The 27,896-nt window shown below is 37.2% G+C and overlaps 1 protein-coding gene across 1 annotated transcript in view; it reads left to right on the plus strand.

Moving 5' to 3' along the window:
* Positions 1 to 1,319: 1,319 nt before the first annotated feature.
* The window catches only part of LYPD6 (LY6/PLAUR domain containing 6), a 154,980-nt gene continuing 128,403 nt past the window's right edge, over positions 1,320 to 27,896 (plus strand). The window contains exon 1 of the mRNA XM_074215145.1: positions 1,320 to 1,407. The gene's annotated coding sequence lies outside the window, so the exon portion shown is untranslated. The remainder of the gene's footprint in view (positions 1,408 to 27,896) is intronic.

Below are 27,896 nucleotides of genomic sequence, written 5' to 3' on the forward strand. Positions count from 1 at the left end.
TCCACTTTGCTGAACCACAATTTCCTCTTTTGTAAAATGAAAGGGTTGGATACCCTTGAAGCTTTGCTATTCTATCTTTCAGTGGATGGTTAAAGAGAATGATTTCCTCCACAAACACTGTAAGGGTTGGATAATAGGTGAACTGCTGAGTTCTCTGATGACTTCTCAACCCAGTCTGCCTCCTTCCTACTGGCCTTCCTCCAGTTTTCAGCTTTCCTAAGTCAGTTCCTCCAACCTTCCCTAAAACTTTCTATTAGCTTCACTAAGGATTCATTCATTGGGCGGGCAGGATAGGGAACTGATTAGCTCCAAGATGGTCCTCAACACCTCTCGGACGTCTCTGCAGGGGACTGGGCTCCAAATTGACAAGTTGGAGGGAGGAAAAATGATTTTCAACATTGAGATGAAAATCAACCCAGCTTGGGGAAGTTTATGCCAGTTTTTTTGGAGGAGGGCTGTGTGTGGACTCCAGGGAGGTGGGAGGTCAAAACGGGCATAACTATTGCCTCTGTCCACCCCACCCCCCCCAGCAGCTAATTTTCTAATCTATGGATGCTGTTCATCAGCTCTCTCCAGCAAACACATAGCATCCCATCACTTCTACAGGATTATTGTAAAAATAGCCCGGCCTTGACCGTGCCCCCGGTGTCTACAGTTGGAACTGCTCTCTTTTCATGCACGCTCCTGCGTTCCACGAATCTTATTTATTCTATTTTAGGTACATTTGGGATTTCAAGTCCCCGTTTCTCCAAGGAGTGGCTCTTCTGAGGGTTCGTGGTTTCCCTGGCATTCTGCTGTTTCCCAAGGATTCCCAAAGGTCCTAGGTTAAGTGAGGTGGTGAATGGGGATAGACTCCAAACAGGAAGGGGCGATGCAGCCTGAGAAAACACGGCTCTAACGAAGAGCTCAGCGGGACTGCCGGCCCGGGAGGGTCTCATGATGCCTCCTTCCCTTTCGGCAGGGCAGGCTGCGCTCTGACCCTGTTGGCTTCCCCGGCCGCCCCGGGACTCCCAGGCACCGGGAGCCCGCCGCCCGCCAGCCCGACTTGACTTTGGCTTCCCCAGCTGACTACTCGCGAGTTGGGCTCCTCGGCCCGGGCCAATGAGGACGCCCGGCGGTGGGCTCGGCTTCTCCAGCCGCTCGGTGATTGGCCCCGAGCCCCCGGAGGCTGGAAAGCTGGCCGGAGGAAGGCTCCCTGGCTGGCAGGAGGGGGCGAAGTGGGAGTGACAGCGCGCGCCCCTCGCAGCCCCCCACCCTCTCCTCCCGCGCGCCCCCTCCCCTCCGCTCCGCTCCCCTCCCGGCCTCCGGCCGCGCGCTGGCTGGGCTCCGCATTGCACACTCTGGGGGAGCCGCAGTCTGCACTCGTGGGATGGGGCAGCTCGGGCCGGGAACCCGGGCCAGGCTCTGGTAAGTGAAGGCGGCTCTCCCGAGGGGCGCGAACGCAGCCGGGCTCCCTCCACCCTGTCGGCGCTAATCCGGGCCCGGGGCCCCGAGTGCTCGGACCCTCCGGCCATTCCCAGCTGCCCGATTGACTGGGATGCCTCTGAGAGAGGAGCCGCGCTGCTGTGGGGAGGGTGCGAGTGTGTGTGTGTGCGTGTGTGTGTGTGTGTGTGTGTGTGTAGTGGGGGGGTCCTCACCCCGGCCCCCAGGGCTGGACACTACGCCCAGTAGGGAGCGCGCTGTCAAGGCAAGTGGAAAGGTAGGGTGTATGTGGTGTGTGTGTGTGTGTGTGTGTGTGTGTGTGTGTGTGTGTGTAACACAGAGAGACAGAGACAGAGAGACAATGAGGGAATTTGTGCAGGGAGGTGCCAAGTTCATGGCTCAAGGCAGGAGCCCTGAATTCTCATGTGAGGTGGGGGCCCCCTGGGAACTCCAGATGGAGAGTTTCCCTGCAGACAGTCTCTGAGCCGGTCCACAGGTTGCTGCAGAGGCGTCCCGGGGTGGCAGTGCCAAGAGGCGAAGCTTCTAGCTTCCGCTCGAGAACTGGGGGAAAGCCTTCAGCAATCCCTGGACGCCCTTCTTCCCCAGGACGCTCGGGTGAGCAGGGCTCAACCCGAGGCTTCTAGCTCCCTGAGCCAGGATCCCATTTAGTTAAAAAACAAAACAAAACAAAACCCCAACCCCACCAGATAGTTCGTTTCGGTCTGACGTGGAAACTTCTGTTCTCTGTCTCTCCTGCCGGTTCATATTTGCGTCCCATGAAAGCGAACCGTGTGCTAAATGACTGCCGGCTTGCCTCCGCTTCCCCACCATCCCCTTTACTTTTTCCATTGTGGACTAGAAACTTGCAAAATGAGGCCGCAGACTGCCCCCCGCGGCACATTCGGAGGGAGTCCTTGGCACACGGTCAGAGTCCGGAACAATGGCCTCTTCTCCAAAGTCTCCTAAGTGGACCGGGCTCCTCGCAGCAGCCGCTGCTGCAGCCCGCGTGCTCAAGTGCATCTGTCTTCTCAGAATCAAAGGCATTTCCTAGAGAGTTCAAAAGTGTTCTGGTTCCAGTGGCCAGCCCTCTGCAGAGACGTTGGGTAGAATGGCATTTAACCTGCCGGGGCATACGACATAAAGAATGTTAAGCTTTCTCGCTCTGGTAACCTGCCCAAGGTGTGACCTCCAAAATTCAATTTTCTTTGTGGGAGGTTGGGGGAGCTGAGGTACTCTGGGGAAATGTTTTTTCTCTTGTTAAATTGGTTCTCAGTGACATATACTCTCTTCTGTTGTGGTCTGGCCAGCCATTGCAGTTGCTGTTATATTATTAGAGTGAGCCCCTTAGAGCCCTACTACAGTTTCTCCAGCTGGGGACCTAGAGGCGGTCCCCCCCCCCCCCATTTGGATCTGAAGTTCATTTCTCAGATACTGCAGACATTAATGGCTACTGTGTGCACACGTGTGCTAAGTTTGCTAAAGATATTTGTGCAATCGTCCATGAAATGACTTAATGCACATTTATGTTAAACCCATTTAAATGTAAAATGCCTATCTGTTTTCAATTTTCATTTCCACACTATCAAAAGGCACTTGGTTACTACAGGACAGAAGAGCTTTCCCTGTTAAAACAGAGGTTTCCCTTAACTTCAAGATGGTTATAGTAATGCGCTGACTTAGTATGGTTAACATGCTATAGTGATTGTATGCAAGTATTAGTTGTTTAGTTTAAAATGCTAGAACCTTCAGTTAAGAAGATAGATACATTTTTCTTTGGAGGTAATTTGTGAATCTATTTTTCTCTAAATGAAGCTTTAAAATCTACTGTTTTATATACACCATCAGGGCCAACTATGGTAAAAAATTATCAAGTAGAGTGTAGGTCTGGCACTTTTCTCCTCCTTTTCTCTTTTGAAGAGTGTCCTTCTTGTTCTCTTTTACCAATCCATAGTAAGACCATTTTACTCTAATTCAACAGCTAATTTCCACTAAGGCAGCTACTTGAAATGTTTTAAAGAATGACTTGGGTTTATAGCCATTTTAATAAGACACTCTTGAAGATTAAAGACCCAAAAGATTGATAGACCAGGGTTGGAATTTTAGCAAAAAGTTGGGGGGGGGGTGATAGTTTGAGGCAGAGAGGCTTGAATTATGGTTAGAACTCAACAAATGATTATTTTCTTCATTTCTCAATACATTTTTATGGGCATTTTTAATCTATAAAAATGTAGACCCCACTTACACAATAAGGACAACAAATTAATAAGTTAATACTGAAACATCCTGTGAACATAATTCCCACTTATCAAAAGTCATAAATTCTTAAATAGTTTACAGAAGAAGATAAGATAACAAATTGATCTGATGTATTAAGGAAAAATCATATCTCATAGCTCACACAGTATGGGCTTATGGATGTCATATGTGGAGTATAGAATACACAAATCACTTTCAAATTTACTCTTGGAAAATTCTCTTTTACTGTATATCTAAGTGTGTGTACAATGCACACACACATATACATATATTATATAGGTATGTGTGCATATATATCACATAATGAACTCATAAATATAGATAGAATTGGCTTTGATTGCATAGGACTGAGCATGGGTCTTTAGATATTTACTAGCAATGAGATCCTGGGCAAATTATTTAGCCTCTCTGAGACTTAATTTCCTTAGCTGTAAAACTGAGATGTTGATGATAAAGTTAGCTAATGTTTATATGATACTTCTTATGTTCCAGGCACTATGCCTTAAAATTATTATGTCATTTGATCCTCACCACAATCCTGGGAGGTTGGTGCTAATATTATCTCCATTTTATAGATGAGCAAACTGAGGCAAACATAAGTTAAGTGAAATACTCCTAGTCACACATTTAGTAAAGGTTAGATGTGAATTCAGATCTTCCTGACTCCAGGCAACCCAGCATTCCATCCAATACCCCAACCAGCTGCCTAGTTGTGAGCTTTGAATTAGATAGTATATAGAAGAGCTTTTTCAGACTTAAAGTGATGTACAAATGAAGAATAATAATAGTAATAATGATACTAATAGGAAACCTCAATAATCTCTAGGGAGTTCCCAAGGTCAGAACTAGAAAGGAACTTAGACACCTGTAGCTTACCCTTATAAAATCTAGGTGGTGCAGATAGAACATCAGACTTGGAATCAGGAAAACTCATCCATCTGAGTTCAAATCTCACCTCAGACACATTAACTATTTGATCCTAGGCAAGTCACTTAACCTTACTTTCCTCAGTTTTCCCATCTATAAAATAAGCTGAAGGAAATGAAAAATCACCTTAGTATCCTTGCCAAGAAAACTCCAAATGGAGTCATGGAGAATTCAGTATGACTGAACTGAAAAGACCAATACTCTACTAAAGGAAAAACTAAGCCCACAAGGATCAAATCATTTACACAATGTTATACAAGGAGTAGCAGATCAAAGGACATATATTGCAGGTTCTCTGACTTCAAAGTCTCACAGCTCTGATATCTCATCAGGATGATTATTTCATCTAACTAATAACTTCTGTAAGTATCATGGAAAGAGAACATATTGGATTTAGTGTTGAGTAACTGTGACATAAAACCATAGTACAGAAAGCCACTGTTAATGAATGCAAGAAGAAAGTAGAGCATTCTGATTTGTGAGGGAGTACTAAAGGACTCCATGAAGTGTTCAGTTTTAGCAGAAAGAACTACATGTTAAAGAAAAGATGGAAGTGATTTTTTAAAATTACAATTACATCACATAGCTCACAGTATGTGGCTCATGGCTATTGTGTTTTGAATGGAGGAAAATACCTGGAAATTTACTCTTGGAAATCTACCTTTTTACTGGATATGTAAGCGTATATACAAAACACACATTTTTATAAACAAAGAAACCACATGCCCAAATCTTCAAATGAAAATATTAACTCTATGTATAAAGGGGGAAATATAGCTAGACAGCAATGTATGTGAAGAAGATGTAAGTACTATAGGAGGCAATAGTTTCTATAGTGATGAAAAACAAAACAAAATACTCATAATAGAAATACAAGTATGGAATTCAGGGCAACAGAGGGCTTGCTCGGTCTTATTTTCCCTTTGTATGGATAGGGCTCCTTTCAGAATGTGTTCAATTCTTAGAGCTATATTTATGAGGGGTGATATCAAGTTGAGGCATCTTTTCCCAGGAAAAAGCATATTAAATGATGATACTTAAACATAACTGGTCTGTTGAGTCCCTTTCCCAGACTCTTATGTTGAGTCCCACTTCTGGACTCCCTCAATCTTCCCCAGGTGAAAGTTGGAGGGGCAGGAGACAAGGGTGACAAGGGAGGCAAGGGTGACAAGGGTGACAAGGGTGACAAGGGTGACAAGGGAGACAAGGGAGACAAGGGAGACAAGGGAGACAAGGGAGACAAGGGAGACAAGGGAGACAAGGGAGACAAGGGAGACAAGGGAGACAAGTACTCCATCAAGATCTCCAAGTTTGGGCGGCTAGGTGGCTTAGTGGATAAAGCACTGGCCTGGGAGTCAGGAGTACCTGGGTTTAAATCAGGTCTCAGACACTTAATAATTACCTAGCTGTGTGGCCTTGGGCCAGCCACTTAACCCCATTTGCCTTGCAAAAAAACAAACAAACAAAAAAACCCCAAAAGATCTCCAAGTGCTCTGTTTATCTACCAAAGCACCAGTGCTTTAATACTTTTCCAGTCTCTAATCCACTCCCATTCCTGTGGCACTTAGTAAGATAAGACTCTGGTGTTCAAGGACACCAGGTGAAGATAATTTACAATGCTTCCACATACACAATGGTTCCTAACACTAGTCAAGGGAATGTAGTGGAGGAATGAGGAAGATTTAATATTCAAATCTTTTATGAGACAGGAGGGATTAGACTTCTGAATACTATTGGTAGACACTAAACCATCTTCACTAAACTCTTCAAGTACTTGATTACTTAAAAGGAACACACCTAAAAGGCTCCCACTGTGTCCAGACTATCACTAATAGTCTGGTTTTCTATACTAACAGGTCACAGAGTTTAGACAATTCTGGAAGAGGCAACAAGAAATATGTCTTTGCACAACATAATGTGTATGTCATACCTCTCTGAGACTTAGTTTCACTAAGTTTCATCATTCACTTGATATCCTGATCTTCTTTGATTACAAAGGACAGCTATCTCTCTCAATCTCTATAAGAAATTTGCAATCAATGGGTGGAAGTTAGAGGTAGAAGAGGCTTCTACCAATATAAGGAAAATAATTCTAACAAATAGATGTCCTTAAAAATGGATTGCTTATCTTGGAAGATGGAGAATTCTAGTCATTGATGGCATTCCCAGAGTGATTGTGGGAGATATTAGAGAGAAGATTCATACATCAGTAGTTTGAACTAGATTATTAGGTATTTCTTATTTTCAGCCACGTTATTGTTACTCATTGTCCTCTGTTCCATGTCCCCTTTGTGACCAATGCTTCAAGAATGTCTTCTTCACTTGTAGAAACCACCAGAAATTTACTAATAAGCTATAGCTACTGAAGAGGCATTATCATCATAGCTTCTAATACAGTTACTAGTATATTAGGGAAGCACTAGGATAAAGAATACAGTCCATTCTCCCTCTGTCTAAATGGATATACTGTCACACTGAATTCTCATGCTGATCAGTCTTTCAGTGTCCTAATTACCTTCACACTCACACAGTGATTTTAACCCATTCTTCTTTGGATCATCCTCTGATTTTCTCCCACAACTGTCAAGGCTCCAGGATCTTGGATACTCTTTCATTCTCTCTCTCTCAAATATAGCATGAATTCTCTGTCCACATTCCTTCCCATCACACCAGGGAGCTAGTTTCCATCAAGATGTTTCTAATTGTAGCATCATCAAGATTCTGATATTCCTTAAATACACCTCAGGCATAATTGGTGGCTTCCAGCAGCTCTGTACCCTATCTCCTCCACCCATCTGTTTTCATTTCTCAATCAAATTTGTAAACTCTAAGGTCCCTTCCATTTCAAAAAGTCTAATTATCTATGAACTGAGAAATAAAGAAAAATGCAGCTTCCAAAAATATTTTTGAGAATGTCTTAGTGAAGAAAGAGTGAACCCATAAAAAGATGATCAGATGCAGACTATAAATTAAGGAGGCTAAAATAGAATTGGAGAAGAGCTTGTGAGATGCTCCAAAGCCAATAATAAAGGATTTCTTGAATACATCAAAGAGAACTTGATTATTACAATGCAAAAAGGTACACTTAGAGATGAAAAGGAGACAGCAAAGGCAGTCTTTATGGAGGAAGCTGTTATAGACATTCCCACTGCTAGAGCTACTCGACGTTTTTGTAAACAAAAATTAAATGTGTAAGATGTTCTAGACTTAATTCATAAACTGGGTGAAGTTAAATGACTGGAATCAGATATCAACTGCTTTTGGTAAAAGAACTCAGCTGAGATTGTGAAAACTTTTGAAAAAAGATTGCTATTCAGGAGGATTGGCAGATTACCAGCATGATTCCCCCCAATAAAAAATTTTGAAGAACATCAGTTTCACTATAGAACTAATGGCATCAATAGCAGTGTGTAAATTCATTAAAGACTCAAGTAAATATGATCTATGTACAGGGGATAGGAACATTGGCTCTCAGGGGAAAATCTCCCCTGGCTAATCTGTTTACCACCTTGAAAAATCTGAATCTCTGATCAGGGATCTAGTTAATAATAAGGAAAAAAGTCACATGAATTCAACAAATCTTTATTATCCCCATTTTACAAATTAGGTTCAGAAAGTTGAAATGATCTTCAAAGTGTGTGAAGCAGAATTTGAATCCAAGTGTTCTGATACCAAGGTCAATGTTCTTTCTTTTTTTACTCAACATTGCTAGCCATGATTTGCAGGCTAAGTGTGCCTATATTCTGAGGGGGGTAAATGATTTAAATCCCTTTCCATTCCCTCCCTTGAGAATTATTTTATTGAATGTTTGCACATTTTTTATGAAATGAAAATATTTCCCTGTAAATCATTGAATAATACTTAACTTTGATAAATCAGTGGCCTTGTGATTCTTTAATTTGTGCATTCCCTTCAGTGATGTAGATCATTGCCCATCTCTGCCTTCTTAGCTAGCTCTACTTTTGTCCTCATCCTCCCATGAATCTTCCCTAGCAGGTCCACCCAACATGTCAGGCTCTTTTGAATGACTGGGATAACAATGGAACACATGGTTGTCTCTTAGTTATTGATTACTCTTGTCACAGAGCTGGTCCACCTTCTTTTGTGCTATGCTTCTCTTTGATATTCTCCCTTATTCCACCTTTCAAGCACACTTTGTTGGGAATGTGTTGCAACCTACTCACACTTAACACAAGCTTTCCCATTGCCCTTTGGGTGAACTCCTGTTTTAATTTTTCAGAGACTGGTATTCCATGACTCATAGCTATGCAGCATCATGGGAAGAACCTTGTTAAAAAAGTGGGCCTTTGTTTCAGGGAGAAGCTTGGGGTCATTAAAAGCATTAATTGTTTTCCTAATGGCAAACCAGCCTGAACACCTCCTGGTCCAGTTCAATTCCAGGCCTATTTTACTGTCTATATGTACTATTTGTAATAAGGACAGACATATTGTATATGTGTATTTGGGATAGTTAGGTGGTGAAGTGGATAGAGTGTTGGTCCTAGGTCAGGAAGACTCATCTTTGTGAATTCAATTTTGGTCTCAGAGAGGGCAACCCTGGATAAATTACTTAATCCCCTGTTTTCCTCAATTCCTCATCTGTAAAATGAGTGGAGAAAGAAATGACAAAGCACTCCAGCATCTTTGCCAAGAAAACCCCAAATGAGATCAAGAAGAGTCAGACAAGGCAGCTAGGTGGCGCAGTGAATAGAGCACTGGCCTTGGAGTCAGGAGTACCTGGGTTCAAAACCGACCTCAGACACTTAATAATTGCCTAGCGGTGTGGCCTTGGGCCAGCCATTTTAAACCCATTGCCTTGAAAAATCTAAAAAAAAAAAAAGAGTCAGACCACTAAAATATGTTTGAACAATAGCAACATGTGCATATGTCCATATATATTTACAGACACATAGGTAATCTGAGATGGATGGATGAAAAGATACAAACAGGTAGTTAGATGGAGGATCTAGATCATGGATCCTTTTAGCTCTTCTGGGCTACAATTACCCCAAAAAATTTTGTCAAAGGCTGCATATAGAATTTAATATTTATTTATGACTACAGTAATCCATATTGACAATTAGTACAAAAATAAAATGTAATACTGCACTGAAATATAATAAAATATAATTATAATGATAAAACTAATTCATTTAATAATAAAACATTTACTTTTTAAACAAGAAATAAGAACTTGTCATTTTCCATGTAAACATAGCCTGATTTATATCAGTGCATCTATGATTGATTTGATAGAGGTTGCAGTGATGTAAAGAGTATTTTTAAGATACTCATTAGAAATTTTTGCTCTAGTTTACTTTTTCTATGCTTCATATTGAAAAAAAAGCTGCTCACAAATATATGTACTCCTCAAGAGCGATTTTGTGAGCAATAGGGCAAAATTGGGAAATGCAGGTACAACTTACAAAAGTCCAATGAAGATTCTTTGAATAAATTTTTCTTTGTTGTATATTTGATTGCAAGTTTGTAGAATGCATATTGATGCAAACTGAGAATGGAGTAGCAAATATACTGAAATATGATTGGTGTTTTCTAAAATATTGAAATATATTCTCAAAGTCCTGTTGCAAAATAGCAATTAATGCTACCATACAATAAAGTTGTCTTTTGCAATTACAATGAATCATATAACATTTTAAAATAAAGGTCCTAATTCCTATATGCATAGCTTTTGGTAATGGTCTGAGACTACACAGTTAGTTACTTGAAAAAGTTGAGCCATGTTAGTTAAAGGGTTAAATTGGTCTGTGATGCTGCAATGTTGACGCATGTACTCATCTGTTTCTACATTTTCTGGTTACAAGACGAATGGGTTTTGAGGGTCCTTCAGGTCAGGGGTTGGACACACCTGTTATAGAGGATCAGTTCTAGAACATCCATTCTGCATATATCAGAGTCTGGAAAACAGGCTTTCTTTATTCACTAGTTTGTTCTTCTTTGTTTTTTTTTTGTGTGCAGAAATTGCTATTTGGAATAACTGTAGATCTCATTTAGGGAGTTCTGCTATATTCTTAGACTCAATGCAGTCTTTGCAAAGTCATCTACAAATAGGATAGATCATTAGGGGAATAGTTGAAATAATGCTAGTTAAATTTTAAATAGTAAGCATAAAACTATATTTGATCTTAAAAGTACCATATTTCTTCTATTTTTATTTGTCTTTAAATGATGAGGCTGCCACCTTAATTCATAACCCAATTGTGACTCTGCCCTTCAGGCTCTTCCTTTACCCTGTACCTCAATTAACTGTGAAAATGATATTCTAAAATACATTTTCTCTCCATGTCATTCCCCTACTCAAGAAACTTCAGAAGCTTCTGATTACCTCTGGGATCAACTAGAAATTCCTCAGTTTGGCATTTAAAGCCCTTCACCATCTGACCTCAACCTAGCTCGACTTATTATGCCACTTCTTCACCCCCTCTCCTGGCAGCAGCCAGACTGGCCTATTGGCTCTTCTACCTTCTATGTCCCCCAAGTCTAGCATCCCTTTTCAACTCCTCCTCTTAGAACCTATCTTCCTTCAGATTCAGCCCAACACTCAAGGTCTTTTCAAGTCCTTCCAGGTGCTGCTGTCCCATCCTGCTGAAACTGGAGTTTCCTTGGCAAAGATGCTGGAATGGTTTGCCATTTTCTTCTCTGACTCCTTTTATAGAAGAGGAAACTGAGTCAAATATAGTTACAAATTTTCCTGGGGTCATGCAGTAGAGTGACTGAAGCCAGATTTGAACTCAAATTGAGTGGGCTTGGACTGGAGGTCTGGCTGCTTTGTGCACCATGGTGCCGTCTAGTGGCCCTGCTGAGTATTTACTTTGTTATCTATTTTGTGTGAATTTGTATGTCCATATTCATCCAGGAATGTTTCATTTTTGTTTTTGCCATTATCTCTCCAGCTACCCTCACTATGGCTGGCATGTAGTAAGGGATTAGTGAACCATCAATGGTTGATTGATCTGAGTTTGAAGGTTTTAGTCTTGGTCTTTGAGTTATTGAAAGATGGGGGCCACTGGGTACTAGACTTTGAGTCAACCTCAGTTTACGAATCCTGCTTCTTTAACTTGTTGGTGACACCAGTGTCTCTCTCAGAGGCAATTTCCTCATCCATAATGTGAGTGGGCTAGATGATTTCTCAGATTCCTTTTGGTTTCAGAGTCTAATTATAAATGGACTCAATTTCTTTATATGTAAAATGAATTAGAGAAGGAAATGGCAGAGCACTATAGAATGTTTGACAAGAAAGCTCTGGGAGGTCATGGAGAATAAGACATGACTGAAATGACTCAACAACCACTCAGTATTTTAGGAATTTTTAATATTGGGTATGAAGTGATGAATGTTTTGACCACAGGAGCTCATGAAATGATCTAACACAATGGGGCTTTTCGACAAGATTTAGCCAGAATGGATTTTGGAGGACAAATTTGGTTTCCAAATTCATGATTTTTCCTAGTTAACAGTAATTTCTGCATAGGTTTGAGGAAGGCAGAGTCACTCCTCTATAGCCATGAAGCAAGCATTTTAGTGAAGGATGAATGTCTAAGGAGTAAGTAGTGACAGTGTCATTCTCTTCTCTTGATGGTCTTGTTAGTTCCAAGCAGTAGGGTGCAAGCATAAACTGATACCCAAGGTCAATTCAAGTCAACAAACATTTCTTATTTCTTAACCATTTTCCCTCAAATACTGTGCCAAATGTTGGGAATACAAAGAACAGTTAAAGACAATTCCTGCTCTTCAGGAGCTCAAAATCTAATTAGAGAAACCATATATAAGCCATTAACATACAAACAAAATACACAAGGTTATACTGGAGAAAGTCTCAATGGGAAACTATTGAGGTGATCTGAGGAAAGACTTTTTGTAAAAGGTTAACTTCAGCTGAGATTTTTTTAAGGAAAATTTATTATTATGTATCTTATATTTGACACCTCTTTATTATATTCAGTGACTCAAAACCTCACAAACTTTCTTTGGCTGCTAACCACCAAGCAAAATTGTGGAATTAGTAGATTCACATGTCTAATTAGTGCTATATTTCAGCACAGCAGAAAATAATGTTCCTTTATTTAGTTGAGATTTGAAGGAGTCAGGGAAACCAGGCCAAGATGAAGAAGGAGAGATTTATAGATATGACCAGAATATAGAGATGGAGTGCTTTGTGCAAAGAAAACCAGAGCAAGGAGAATCACTGGATTGCAGAGTATGTGGAGAAGATTAAGAAAGTATTTAAAAAACCTGGAAAGGTATGAAGGGTTCACTTTAAGAAGGGCTTTGAAATCTAAAAATGATTTTGTATTTAAACTTGGAGGAAGTAGGGAACCAGAAGGAGATATTCAGGTTAGGAAGCTCAAATTGATAGCTGTGTGGAGTAAAGATTGGAGTGGGGAGAGACTTCAGCCAAAAAGACAATCAGGAGGCTATTGCAATAGTCCAGGCATGGGATAATAAAAGCTTTACCAGGCTTATGGTAGCAGAGTCAGAGGAAAGAAGGAACCCATGCATGAGAGATGGTGGAAAGGTTGAAACAATTGGTAACTGATTGGTTATAGGATTTGAAATTGAGGAGTCAAGGATAATACCCAGCTTGTCAGTCTGGGTGACTGGGAAGGATGCTGGTACTTTTAACATAATAGGAGAGCTAGGAAGAAATGTTTAATTGACATTAGTGAGAAAAATTCAGTTTTCCTTTCAGAATGAAAAATGAGAAATACTGTAGTTGGAGGCTAATGGATTAATGTACTATGCCATTTTGTAAGCAATTATGATTCCTTTCAAATAATATGTAAATTTACTTGTCAAACAAAGGCTGCATATATTTCCTACTTTATTTCTTCTTGTTTGTATGACATTATATCCATAAGTCTGTAACTACTTATGCTGTTCTTTATATTAGTCCTGAAAGGAAATTTAATGATCTACAGATAATTCTGTTTCTCTATTGATTATAGTATTCCCCCCTGAAAAAATAACTATGTTTGAGAGAGCAGATAGACAGCAATACCTTTAGTATTTAACGAAGCATAAGAAGAAATAATTTATACCCCAAACCATAAATTTCAACATAATATTTGTCATGAGGGTAGTTTTGTCTGTGTGTGTGTGTGTATGTATTTGTTGTGTAGGGGAACTAATTTATGGTTAATTTTTTTTATTTCCCTAAGTAGATAATTTCTTCTTCTCTTCCTTCTCCCCCTCCTTTCATGCTGTCTTCTTTCTCCTCTGAACCCTTTCTATCCCTTTCCTCATTTCTCTTCTTCCCCTCCCCTTCTTTCTTTCTCTTTCTGTCTCTTCTTCCTCATCCTCTTCTTCCTGTCCTCTTTTCCTCTCCCTTCCCTTCTTTCTTTATTACCATAACATGGGGTTTCTCCCCCAGAAGTATTTGACATTGTTCAGAGTATGAATCAAACTAACTTAATATGACAAAGTACTTGACCTTTATGACCATGAGATCTAAAATGCTTTAAATAGGTCTAACATTTCCCCTAATTATTAATTTGCATTTATTTTCTTCTTGTAGTGTAGAAGGATCTCACACTTCTTTCGAATAATTATCTCCAAGGAAGAAAGGCATTGGATTTCTTATATATCTCTGAGACACCAAATTTCAAGTCTTCTGATAATTTTACCACATATTTTCCCTAGTTATTACCTTTAATAGAAATTTCATTTTGCTTTTCTCTAAATGAGGATTATAGAATAATAGTTTTATAAATTTACAGCTAGAAAATAGCTTAGAGGCCATTAAGTCCAACTCACTCATTTTACAGATGAAAAAATTGAGGTTACAGCTCAGACTTAGGAATCTGAGGCAGGATTCAGGTCTTGACTCCAAATCTGGACCTCTTTTTCCTATGCTATCTTCCAGAATCCCCAAATCCAAGAATAGAAAGGGATTTAAGATGCCAACTTGTCTGAACCACATGAATTTGAATTTTGTTAGATTTTCATTTTTAAAGGAAGCCATATATACAGTTATAATTGATTATTTTTGCTTTGTAAAGTTGTTTTCTTTCTAAGAACTTTAAGAATCATACTTAACAATACATTTTAACTCACTTTCACAACTACATAACAAGATTTAAATGTTCATAACATCCATACAAAGAGAATTAAAAAATCAAACAAGCATAAATGTTTTTCTTGTTATGTAAGAAGAAATTTTGCAATGTACATTTAACCCTAACTGGAGCTTTGTTTTGTAAGGAAGAGAAGGGGAAGTGAATTCCACAAGTTATTATTCAATATTTGTTGAGGACCTAACTGATGAGGTCACCATAGAAAAAATCTTTCTGCTCCCTCTCCTAGGACACTATCAGCAGGAGCATTCTCTCCCAGATATAAGATACATAGAGACATGTGAATTTTCAAGGAAATTGTACTTCACTTAATCATTTGGAACTTGAGTAGGTTAAGTACATTGAAGGGGAAAAGGTAGCTAGTTCAGAGTATAGAAATTCAATTGTTGAAGTCATTTCTAAACTCCTCAAATATTGGACTACATTGTTTTTCATCTTTGAACCAATCTAACAATCAATCATCATGCATTTTAAAAGTTACTACCATGCCCTGGGGACAGCAAGGTGGCTCAGTGGACAAAAGTGCAGAGCCTAGAGTCAGGAACACTTATCTTTGTGATTTTAAATCTGACCTCAGACACTGACTTTGTGACCCTGGGCAAGTCACTTAAATGGCTGAATGTTCTCATCTTTAAAATGAGCTGGAAAAGGAAATGACAAACCATTTCAGTATCATTGTTGATTAATTCCAAATGGGGTCATGAAGAGTCAGACATGACTGAAATAACTGAAAAACAATAAAAACTGGGAGGGGAAGTACTAGCAACTGGGGGGATCAAGAGATGATGGTGAAGAGGAGAAGAGGAGGCAGGAGATAAAGAAAAACAGCAAGAAATACAGTTTAAATGGCAGCTGAACCAGTGTTCATGAAGAGGAATAATTTGTAATAAGGTTGTGAAGTATATTAGGGTCCTGTTTTGAAAGACTAAAATAACAAATATTTGTTTCTCCAATAACCAGTTGTTTTCATATAGTAGGTACTTGATAAGTGTGCAGTTGTTTATTTTGTACTTTCAAAGATGTATATGTGTATATATGCTTGTAATTATATTGGAGATATTTTCTTCCTCTACACAAAATTATATGACTTTGATATGGTGGATATCTATAATGTATAATATAGTGCAGTTAAAGTTTCTTATCATTATCCTAATAGAATAAAGGAAACAGAGGAAATTGATTTTTTTTCTATTCATGTTTATTACTTAGCTATAACTCAATATCTTTCTTGTAGATATTGAAACAATTTTATTTTCTGCAGTTAAATTCCTAATAATTAAAAGGTACTGAAATTTCATAAAGGAAGATATAGACAGGATGCTTGTTAAACAACATAATGGAATGATTTACTTAATTGAAGTTGTTATTTGTTAATGAGGATAGTATCAAAAGATTCATCTACAAGGGCCAGTTAGCTTGAACAATTTGCACACCATTTCTCAAACTTAAGCAACCTGTCTTTTAAATGGATCATAAGTATAGATGGATTACTATAAACCTATCACCACTACCGGAAAAAACAATAAAATATATTTTGCATTGTAGGTGTACCATAGCTCCCATCTCTCTATTTGAAAGTAGAGTTATTTGGAAAATGCCTTAAAGAAATGTCTCTTTGAAATAGTCATAGTATCATAGATTTAGAATTGAATGAGATTATAAAGATCAGCAAATTCATGAATATGAAAAACTATTTTTAAAAAAGCAGAGGAATGTCTGCATCACACTGGATATTTTTGCTCTGGTAGGGATTCAAAACCTGGGAGTCCATAGATAGTTTTCAGGAGATCATAAACTTGTATTTTTATTTTCATTAATCTATAAGTGAAATTTTGTAATTCTTTTAATTTTTTTTTCCCCTAAGAAGGGATTTATAGCTTTCACTAGACTGCCAAAATAGTCCAGGATATAAAGCAGGTTAGAATTCCTGAATAATGGGGACTTTATGGAAAGCTATTGAAAAATATCACACAAAGTATGATGGCTTACAGTCTCTTTGGGAGGAGTAGTGCCAACAATGAAATAATGAATCCATGAAGTATTGAAATATGATTCATTCAAGGTTATAATTCTAATTATAAAGTTATATTTAAAAAATAAAAGGCTAAATGCTTGTTTCATTAACTGTGTGTCTGATGCCCTTTCTAGATTAACCTTCACTTGCTCCTGGAAAAATTCTCTATCATATTTTTAAAGAAATGGTTAATGAATATTTAGAAAAAGAAGTGATGGTAACAAAGAGCTAGTTTGGGTTCAACAAGAACAGGCAAGGGTGCTCTAAAGCTAGCTTCAACTGGTTTAAGAGAGTTAATTGTTAAATTTACAACTTGGAAGTCAGTGAATATCATAAATCAGGGTATGATTTATTGTTTTGATTGCTAGACTTAAGAAAGTGATGGAGAAAATGTTAGTAATGTAAGTTAAACTTAAAAAATGTGCCATATGTACTTTTTTTTTTAAGAAAGCCACTTATGGGGTGGCTAGGTGGCGCAGTGGATAAAGCACTGGCCCTAGAGTCAGGAGTACCTGGGTTCAAATCTGGACTCAGACACTTAATAATTACCTAGCCATGTGGCCTTGGGCAAGCCACTTAACCCCATTGCCTTGCAAAAACCTAAAAAAAAAGAAAGCCACTTATTAAATATTTACCAGCACAATCCTGATATCAGGGAGGACAAACTAATTTCATTTCTTTAAGAGTTAGCTTTATGAAACAAACATTGGAAGAGTCTAGGATTTAGCACACATTTGTTGGCTCTCATAATGGACTAGTCCACATTTTAGGAAGATCATTGGTAAATAGTGAATTAGGAAAATAATATAATAGCTAGCATTTACATAGCTCTTCAAGGATTACAAAATATTTAAATTATGTGCTATACAAATGACCCTCACAATAACCTTGTAAAATAGGTGCTTATTATAAGACATTTTTACTAATGAAAAAAGTCCCCAGGTAGAGGAAGGTTAAGTGACTTATTCAGGGTCACTTAACTGATAAATATCTAAGATAGGATTCAAATTGAGGTCTTTCTAACTTCAAGGCTATATTGTGCTACTCACTGCCCAAGGCAATGTTTTAGAGATGGACATAGATAACATATTTGATGAAGTGTCTCTTGTTCTCCTTGTGGAAAAGATGGCAAGATGTAGGCTCAAAACTGGTTGAATGAATGAGTCCAAAAAGTAGTAATTATTTGTTCAGTGTCAACTGGGAAGTAGAATAATAGAGAATGCTTTTGTTTATGCAGTTTAACAAAGGAATATGGGCCCAAAAGAACATGACTTTACAATTGGAATAGATCATAAAAGCCATGTTATCATTGCCATTAGTCTAGGAAGGAACATCAAAGGCCATCTGATACAATTCTTTCATTTTTACAGATGAGGAGATTGAAATCCAAATAGTTTAAGTGACTTCCTCAAGTCACAGATAGTAAGCAACAGAACTAGAATTTTTATTAAGGACTTGATCCAAGGTGTAGATGGTACCACTTTTGCAAAAGATGAAAAGCTAGAACTTGATGCAACCTCACCAAAGAAAAAAAACAAAAACCAACTTGATGTCCTCACAATAAAAGGAGCATCTGAAGACCCTCACCATCTATAGTGAATCTCTCTTCTGGTTGAATTTTATGTAGAGAATTCTATCGTTCATTCAAAAAGCGTTTATTAATAAACCAGGCCCTGGGAATATAAAGGCAAAAGCCAAATCATTTATTGCCAACAGAAAGGGACATTCTGTTAATGAAAACATGTAAATATTAATGAGTAAATATAATTTTAAGGGGGTACAACACTGCAACTGAAGTCTCATGAAGGAGGTAATATTTAAATTGAACGTTAAAAGATGCTTACTATCTATGTGGCTTGAACTCAGAAGTCTCACTTATAAGATGAGGGTATTAAACTAGTTAGCCTGCCAAGTGCCTGTGTTCTAAATCTATTATTTTATGATGCTATGAAGCTAACTCTTCTAAGAGGGGATACATTCCCAGATTGAGGGAAAAAATGGCATAGAGACAGCTGCTGAGATGCCACATGTGAGAAATAGCAAAATAGGTAAGTTTGGCTAAAGTAAAAAATCTGTGAGAGTCCTCTGCACCAACTCTGGAAAGGAAGGCTGGAACCATGCTGCCTCTTCAAGAATCTCTTTAATGACATGTTCTAGAATTTTCCCAGGAATCAAAGTCAAACTCTCTAGACTCTCATTATGTTTGCCTTTCTCTAATTCATGATTCTTGCAGCAGAAACTGTATTGTTTTATCCTCTACCTCCTGCACCGTGCACTAAGCATCATGAATAGTAAATGCTTATGAACTAAATTAGTTTCTCGAGGACAGTGTCTTACTCATCTTTGTATATTATATAATAGCTTACATGTACATTGAAGATGTTCTATAAAGATTTGTTTAAAGAATGAACAAATTAATAATAATTATAATTTCATAGTTGTGGAAAAGTAAGCAATTTTAGAAGTTATAGGATGATGCAATGCCAATTATATAGCATAATTATTATCTTACATACATGACTATCCATATTTTTCTAATAATAAAATATATTTTACATAATTCTAGAATATGGTGCTAATTATATTTATTTTAATTTCCTTTGTCCTTGAAAATATAAGTATAAAGTTATAAATATTTAGTTTAGAAATACATATTTTATATAAAAATCCAAAAATATAGAATGAAATATTACTGCCAAATGACAATATCTAAATAGAAACTGGGAAATTCCAGAATACTATCACATAGGCATGTGATGCATTAAACTAGATAACAGTCTTTGTTATGACATGTCATAGCATTCTCTTTTTTGAAATGCATAAGTATTCTAAGGAATTCTAAAGAATTTCCATAAAGACTTCTATAGCATATGGGCCAATCTGTATTTTAAAAAAAGCAAGTCTTGCTTTTTGGTCTATACTTACATGTTGATGGAACATTGGAAATATACACAAATGTATAAATAATGGCAGCTAGATGGCACAGGAGATAGGGTGATAGGCCTGGAGTCAGGAACATCAGCTTCAGACACTTACTACCTGTCTAAGCAGGTCAACTTAACCTCTTTCCTTCAGTTTAGTTTCCTCATCTGTAAAAATGGGGATAATGAGAGCACCTACCTTCCAGGATTGTTTTGAGTATCAAATGAGATAACATAATATTTGTAAAATGAGATCTATGCTTTTAGGAAGACCATGACAAGTAGACATCACCAGAATGACAGTAGTGTGAGAGGAGAGGAGGGGCATTTCTCCTAACTTTTGATAACTAAGGGTCATCTTCATGTGACAAGGAGGCAACAGAGGGAGACTTCAAAGGAGGAACATAAAACAGTCTAGTCTTTAGTGAGGCAATTGTATAATTTCTTCCTCAAGGCTTTTGTGAAAACATAGGAATGTGAATTTATTTCCATTTTCTAAAATTATAATGTAAGAATAGTTAAAATCTTTGCATCCTGTTAGAATCCATAAAATTTCTAGAAACTCGATGAACAGCTTTACTTCTTTGTACCTGCAGCTGGTGTGGTGGGTTATATTTTGTAGTAATTGGAAACTGACATGTGGGGAATTTTAAATACATATGTTATCAAAACAGATGTTTCACAGACTTCACAGCCCATCAGGAGGTCACCTAATCCTCCAGAAAGCAGCTTGGGATCTTCATTTAGTATCAAGCATGTTCCTCTCATAATTTTTTGATCTCTGAAATAGCTGTGTATGAAATTTCAAATTTATTAATAACTATATGTTCATGGATTTTTTTATAGTTAAATGACAATTTCAGTAAACCTAAGAAATTATATACTGTGCTCCCTAGAGGCACATTATTGAATAATACTACTTGCATGGTGATAAATCTAAGATAGGTAAGTACTCTTTAGAACTTTGAGGTCATATTTTCTGAAAGACAAACACATTCCTTTTGATACAAACTTATAATTAAATGCATGAATGAACTCTATAAAGTGATCCTTGGATAAAGACTTCAAAACACATGGTCAGGGACACTTACCCGTGTCTTCTAATTACTAGAAAAACTTTTACAATTAAGTTCATATTTTTATACCAGCAAGTCTCTCCTACAGCTTTGTATCCTCAGGGATGGGAACAAATTATATTCCTGTTTTTCTTGATACTGATAAATACTTTTAATATGTTGTGAATTTAGTTCTTTCCTATATAATCAAAATGTCATCTACTCAACCCCATCTTCACTTGCATATCCATTGTGGAGAGAGGTAGGGTTCCAGTCATTTCACTATTCTTAGTCAGGTTTGTTTTTAAGAATAAAATGCTGCTTGCTAAATTCAGGTGTCTGTGACCAATTACAGGGATAATGGGAGAGGAAAGGGTGATAGCTATGTCCCTGTTTAATCCAATTGGTGGATTTTTCTATAACTTTGTGAATGTATGAATATAATGGGTGGAATTTCTTATTATTGTTTCTTCCTGGTTTTGTTTGTACTGTGTAAAAGCTTATATCTTTTTTGTATTTATTTTGTAACCCACAACCTTGTTGCAGTTAGCTTTCTTTGCCTATTTTATGGGTTTTCTAAGTATATAGTCATAAAAAATGAGATGGTTAGACCCTAGAACATATTAGGTTTCTTCCAGTTTTAATCTATGATCCCATGTTTCTATGTTCTATGTCATATGCAAATATAGCTTTTCCTCTTTTCTGACATTTCCATCTTTGATTTTGTTTTCTTGTCTTATTTTCATAATAGTCATTTCTGGAATTATGTCAAAATATATGTGAGAGAGAGGGGCATATTTGCATGGGCTTCCTAAAAATATTCCTAAAATGCCTGGAATATCCATACTGTCTCCCAAAAGAGAATAGAATTTGCCATGTTCTATTCTGAATTATACAGAGCATTCTAAAAGTCTTAATGTAGTTTTAAGCTTTGTTAACTATTTTTCAAGCTTTAAGTTTTAATTTGCTCTAAGACTTTTGGGAAATTTCTATTTATTTTAAAGAGGCTAAATCATCTCTAATATATTGTACTTTTCTTGAGGGCAGAGACCATGTCTTATTTATCTTTATATCCAACCCATAACCTAACAAAGTGCTCTTTTTTTGTGAGAATTTTAGTGAATATTTTTAATGAAATTGAAATTATTTTTAAAACAGTACTTTCTCCTCTCTTGTTTGGGATTGTTCAGGGAATTAGAAAGATTAAATAAGGAAAGATTAATAAAATGTGAAATGAAGATTGAAAATGTGAGGGAATTGTTAAGAGAATTTGAACTTTTGTATTTTGTATAGGCATTTAAAATTGATTTACTTGAATATTTAATTCTTATATGATTTGAACTTTTGAATAAAAGAATCACCTTGTATAATGATAATAATAATAATAATGATGATTTATCTTGATATAAGTTTTTAAGGTATGCAAAGGGTTCACTCTCCTTCCCAAAAAGCACTTTGAATTAGTTGGTTAAACTGAGGCTCTGAGAAGTTGAGACTTCTCTACCAGCACTAGAGGTGAGATTCAAACCCAGGTCTCCTGACTCTGAGACTAGCATTCTGTTTACTACACCATAATCTTTATTATGACAGAATCTTCTCACTTTTGTCTTCTTAGAAGCTTGAGTATTTGTGAAGGACCTAATCTCATGTTCTATCACTGGTGAATAACTACACCCAAGTTTTCAGATCTTGGAAGAAGGAATGATATGGACTAAGTAATAATAAAATAATAATATATATGCACTCAAAAGAAGAAAATGGAAAATATTGTACTATATTGTTATAAAGTATCATATTGGACATATGCCAAAGGTGTAGAATAGACAACTTCTGACAACTGGATAGACAGCTGCCTCTATTTTACCTTTGTGTCCTCAGTTTCTTAGCACATTATCTATCTAGCCCATTGTAGGCAGTTAATAAATGAGTGTTGTCTTGGCTGGACTTGCTATATGGTCTCAGAGGAGAGAGAGCTTGATCCAAGAATATTTCTTGGAGGAGGAGGGCATATCACCAGTCTCTTGAAGGATAGGTAGAGATTAGAGGGTTTGCTACTACTGACAGAACATTATCCATTCTGGGCAAAGCCTTGAGAGAAAATGTGCCACTGGAAAAGGTTTAAAATCATTAGGCTTTTGTGCCTCTATGCTCACATGTATTTGTATATTTAAGAACAGCCAATAATATCATTTGCCAGTGTAGAAGGTAGTCATAAGAGCAAATAAAGCCCTTCCCAGTTTCCTTCCCACTCCTGGTAATGGAAAAAGCTCAAATGCTGGCATTAATTATTGGCATTTTAACAATATTTTGCAAGTGTGGAAATGCTCATTAAAGGCAATGTTTGTAATTGAATTTTTATAGAGTTATTTTATTTTCAGCATAATGGACTCACCTAGTCATAACTTAGACTTTATTCCTGTGTTTAGTTTAGTAGTGGGAGTCGATAAATGATTGTTCTAAAATTAAAACATCACTGTATTCGCATGAGATACAGTTTATATTGTTAAGGGCAAAATGCACATTACTATTCATGCCTTTTTAATTGACGAGCCTTTAAGGCTTTTGAAAGCTTTTAAAAGTTGTTTTGTCAACATTAGACCAGCTGCCCTGTAATTATGGTAGCTCTTCTTGCAGTTAAATTCTTTTAATAATATGTTCAACCTCAGCATGCCAAAGTGCTTTAAACCTGTGATATGTACAAAAGAGTGCCTTTGGTTTACTTATAGATAGTCTCAATTTCTGGGCAACTATGTACTTGAATTTTCACAGAAATTCAGAGTAAAGATTTAGCAATTTCAAATATATTTGAATTAATTGGAAAGATATATGAAAATGAATTCTAACATCAGAGCACTCTTACTAAAATTATTGGAAAAGTCTTGAGATTTACACTTGATCCATGATAAAAATAAATATTTTTATTTTCATAAAGCTTTTTCCTACCAAGTTCAGGAATTCTTAACCTAGAGGCCATGGTTAGTTCAAAACATTTGTGAAATTGGATGGGGGAAAATCATCTTTATTAGGACTGATCTCTAACTAAAATTTAGCATTCCATTCAATGATTTAAAAATATTACTCTGTGGCTTTACTAGATTGCCAAAGGGATACAGATCACACACACACACACACACACACACACACACACACACACACATACACACACACAAACATACAAAAGGTTCCCAATACCTAGACTACATACCACTGTATGTATTAAGACTATTGTCTCCATTTTGCCAGTATGTTACCTCTAACAACATTCTAATGGTGAAAGATATTTAGGACCAAAGGCATTGTGTTTGATGGTAGATCAGTTTGCTAATAAGTGTTGGTTAGGTGAAGCTACATAGACTTTCTATATGCAAATAATTTCCTATTTTAGATATTGCTACTGGACTATTTCCTCTGAGAGACACTTGTTTTACTGGCTTGACAATGAGAGTTCTAGAACACTGACAACTGCTATACTCCCTAGAAAGATGAAAAACAAACCTTTTTTTTCCTGGGTAGGAAAAGGGGGTGGGAACCTCCTTTTTCTTGGATATGCCAAGGGTTGCCCCCTCTAGGTTGCTATTATCATCATTATTATTATTGCCACTCTGACCACACCAACATGATGACAATATAAAAAGTATTTGACCATTAAGAGTGCCTACTGACCTTTTGGTTCTGCTTTGCCAGGTTTGTTCAGGGGTTGTAGACAACAACACAGTACTTTTCTCCTTTGATGTTCAACAACCCTCATTGTTTATCTTCAGATAGAAGGCTTGAAAACTTTAAGGATGGGCATTTCTTTTGTTAAAAAACACATTTTAATCAACGGGTCAGTATCTCAGAATAGGAACCAAAGTGTAGCTGAGTTTGGAGAAATCCAGAGAGGGAGGCATTTCTGCCCAATCTCAGTGGTAAAGGGACAAGATGAAATCTTGTGCCCTACATTCTTCATTCACAATGAAGGTAGAAGAACAAGTTGTGGCAGAATGATTTGAGTCATGAAGTTCTTAATCTCTAAAACATGGGAGACCAAAAGTGTTCCATCATTTTGAGCAACTACTCAGAGTAAATAGCTCTTTAAAGTAGAGATGAAGTGTTGTATTATTATGAAGAGAGCAAGAATTTAATTAAAAACTGCCCAAACTTTGTTAATTAGCTTAACCTTTTAGATCCAAATCTATTTCATGTATTGCCTAAGTTATACTTAGTGCTCCTTAGTGTTGCAAAAATTCTATTTGGATACAACAAAGAAAAATTGTCGACCTCAGCCTTCTTTCTAGTTATCAAAGTCTTTAATTAACTTCACACTTTTTTGATATGGAGGAGAGAATAATGTGGTGTGTTTTTTTAAAAGCACACAGCTTCCATGTGTGTACTATCGGTTGAGATAGAGTATTGTGATTTCATCACAACCACCTGTCCTAATTTGTTTGGGTGAGAGCCCACAGCCTAGCTGAATCTGAGCATGCAAACACTAGCCATTGCATTTGTGCTATAAAGTCTTACAAATAGTTTTAGAAAAGTTTTAGGGCTACAAAATTTATCCAAGGACTAAAAATTTGGCTTTGGTACCATCCAAAAATCACAAGTCCCACCTGTACTCACATGTTAATGAGGATTTTATAAAAATAAAGACCTCAGGCTCCTGTATTTTATATATAATCAGTTCCAAAACAATCCTTTCATCACCAAAGTGAGTGAATAGAACTGCCTCTTCCCCAGCAGAGAAATTTTGAATGGCAGAATCTTAGTTATGGAAGTGACCAAATTGAGTATCCTCTCTGTTCTGGAATTCCAGGGACAATATTTGAGAAATCTTTCAGCTTCTTTTAGAATGCTTTCAGAGGTATTTATAGTAAGGAAGGATATGGTGAAGGTGTGGTGACAAAGAAGAGAACTCACTATCTGAGTCCATTCAATTTTGGGACATCCCTTATTACCCTACATGTTTCCATGCTCTTATACACCTCCTAGTTATGTTGATACTGTACAGCTAACCACCTTTTAGATCAGGCATCCTTCCCTTTCCCTGGAGTAGATAAACACACAGGACAAAACTTAAAGACATATCCTTCCAAGATAATTCTCTCCTGCCTTATAAATACAATTACAGTTCAGCAGATATTTCATATGGAATTTCCTCATGGACAGTTAAATATATTACACACATACAATTATGTCAAATATCAGTCAACATTCAAGGGATAATCAGACCTTCAAAAGAAGTGATTTTTATTGCTAAAAAAATTATTCTGGCATATTTCTCTTCCCTACAACCTTCCACATGTAATATAGATGTGTATGTCTTGGGAAGGAATGTTTTTTTTCTGCTACCTTTCTCATAGTATTTACACACACACACACACATACACACACACACACACACTCACACATGTACACTTTCTTTTTTTAAAATTTTACTTATTTATTTTTCCAACTGTATGCAACAGTAGTTTTCAACACAAATATACTTTCTAGTCAGTATACCAATATAATTTTCTTGGTTGCTTCTGTATTATTTTTCTTTCATGGAATCTGCATAAATCCCAGGCACTACTAGAAAAGGCTATGTTGAAGGTAGCAGAAGATGAAGTAATCTCAAGACCAACAACTCAGGAAAGTTAGGAAAATTGCCACTCTCTCTCTCCCTTAATTTTTTTTTAAATTTATTTAAGTCAATGGGGTTAAGTGACTTGCCCAAAGTCACACAGCTAGGCAATTTTTAAGTGCCTGAGGACAAATTTGAACTCAAGTCCTCCTGACTCCTGGGATGGTGCTCTAACCACTGTCACCTAGCTGTCCCCTTCCTCCTTTAATCTTGAATAATCTTCATCTTCCTTCTGGGAATTCAATAGGAATAACATTTAGGGTGTATAGAAAGCTTTAAAGTTTAGAAAGCATTTTGTATATAGAATCTAATTTACCATATTTCCCCATGTGTAAGATGCACTCTAATTTTGGGACTCCAAATTTGAAAAAAAAAATCTATTCTATAAAGTTATTGAACTCAAGTTTTATTGATCATAAAATTAACACAATTCCTCATCACTGTCAAAACTCCCATCCATTAGCTTGTCCTTATCTGTGTTTGATGATGAATCAGTATCTTAGGAGAGGCTCTGACCACACTCCTGCCTGCGACCTGACCATAAGCACTCCCTGGGAAAGTCTGGTGAGTGGATGCATGCTTAGTTCATTAGGTTTTATGAACCTGAAGCACCAATCATGTCCTTGGAAATCAGTCACTTTTTTCATCAGTAATTTTTCTTGCGTCCTGCTGGACTATCTTTGTAGACACAGGAATTCCAATGGCCCTTTGCCTCTCATGGCCTTCTTGTGCCTCATTGTTTTCAGGAGGATTTCTTCTTCCCGTGGCCAGTCTCGGATTGTTTTTTTTCAGTTGGAGGAAGACCAAACTGACAGTATGATTTCCATTCACTTTTGCAAACTGGATCACTTTGAACTTGAATTCAACACTGGATAAAAATAAAAAAAAAAACAAGTGTGCCAAAAATAGGAAATGTAAGTAAAAAAAAAATCTATAACCACTGTATAAGACATTCCCAGTTTTTAGATTGGAAATATTTTGAAAAAGGAGCATCTTATAAGTGGGGAAACACAGTAATTCTCACACCAATTATGGGGGGTACAAGCTACTATTTTATAAATGAGGAAACAAGTTGAGAATGTTTAAATGTCTTGCTCCGGGTCACATAGTTAGTAAGCATCTGAGATAAGATTGAATTTCAAATCTTAGTGACTTCTAATCCCAAATACTATCAGCTATGCCATCAAACTACTAAGTAGAAACCAGGGTGAGATCAACTTCTTCCCTTTTAAAGAACTGAAAGAGTGTCATAGACATCTAGAATTTCAAAGTTAGAAAAGACCTTGTAAATCATTTTATCCAACCTGTACCTGAAAAGAATCCCCCAGTACAAAAGAGCATGTCCCAAATAGTTATCAAACTTCTATCTGAAGATCTCAGATAATGGGGAAATCACTGTCTTCCAAGGCAAATCATTATTTTGTTGTTGTTCAGTTGTTTCTGTTGTCTACTCTTTGCTATTCCTTTGGAATTTTCCTGGTAAAGATACTGGAGTGGTTCCATATTTCCTTCTCTAACTCATTTTGCAGATGAGGACTCTGAGACATATAAGGTTAAGTGACTTATCCAGAGTTACACAGTTATTAAGTGTCTGAGGATAAA

The sequence above is a fragment of the Macrotis lagotis genome, chromosome 1, assembly GCF_037893015.1.
Source record: "Macrotis lagotis isolate mMagLag1 chromosome 1, bilby.v1.9.chrom.fasta, whole genome shotgun sequence".
Taxonomy (NCBI): Eukaryota; Metazoa; Chordata; class Mammalia; order Peramelemorphia; family Peramelidae; genus Macrotis; species Macrotis lagotis.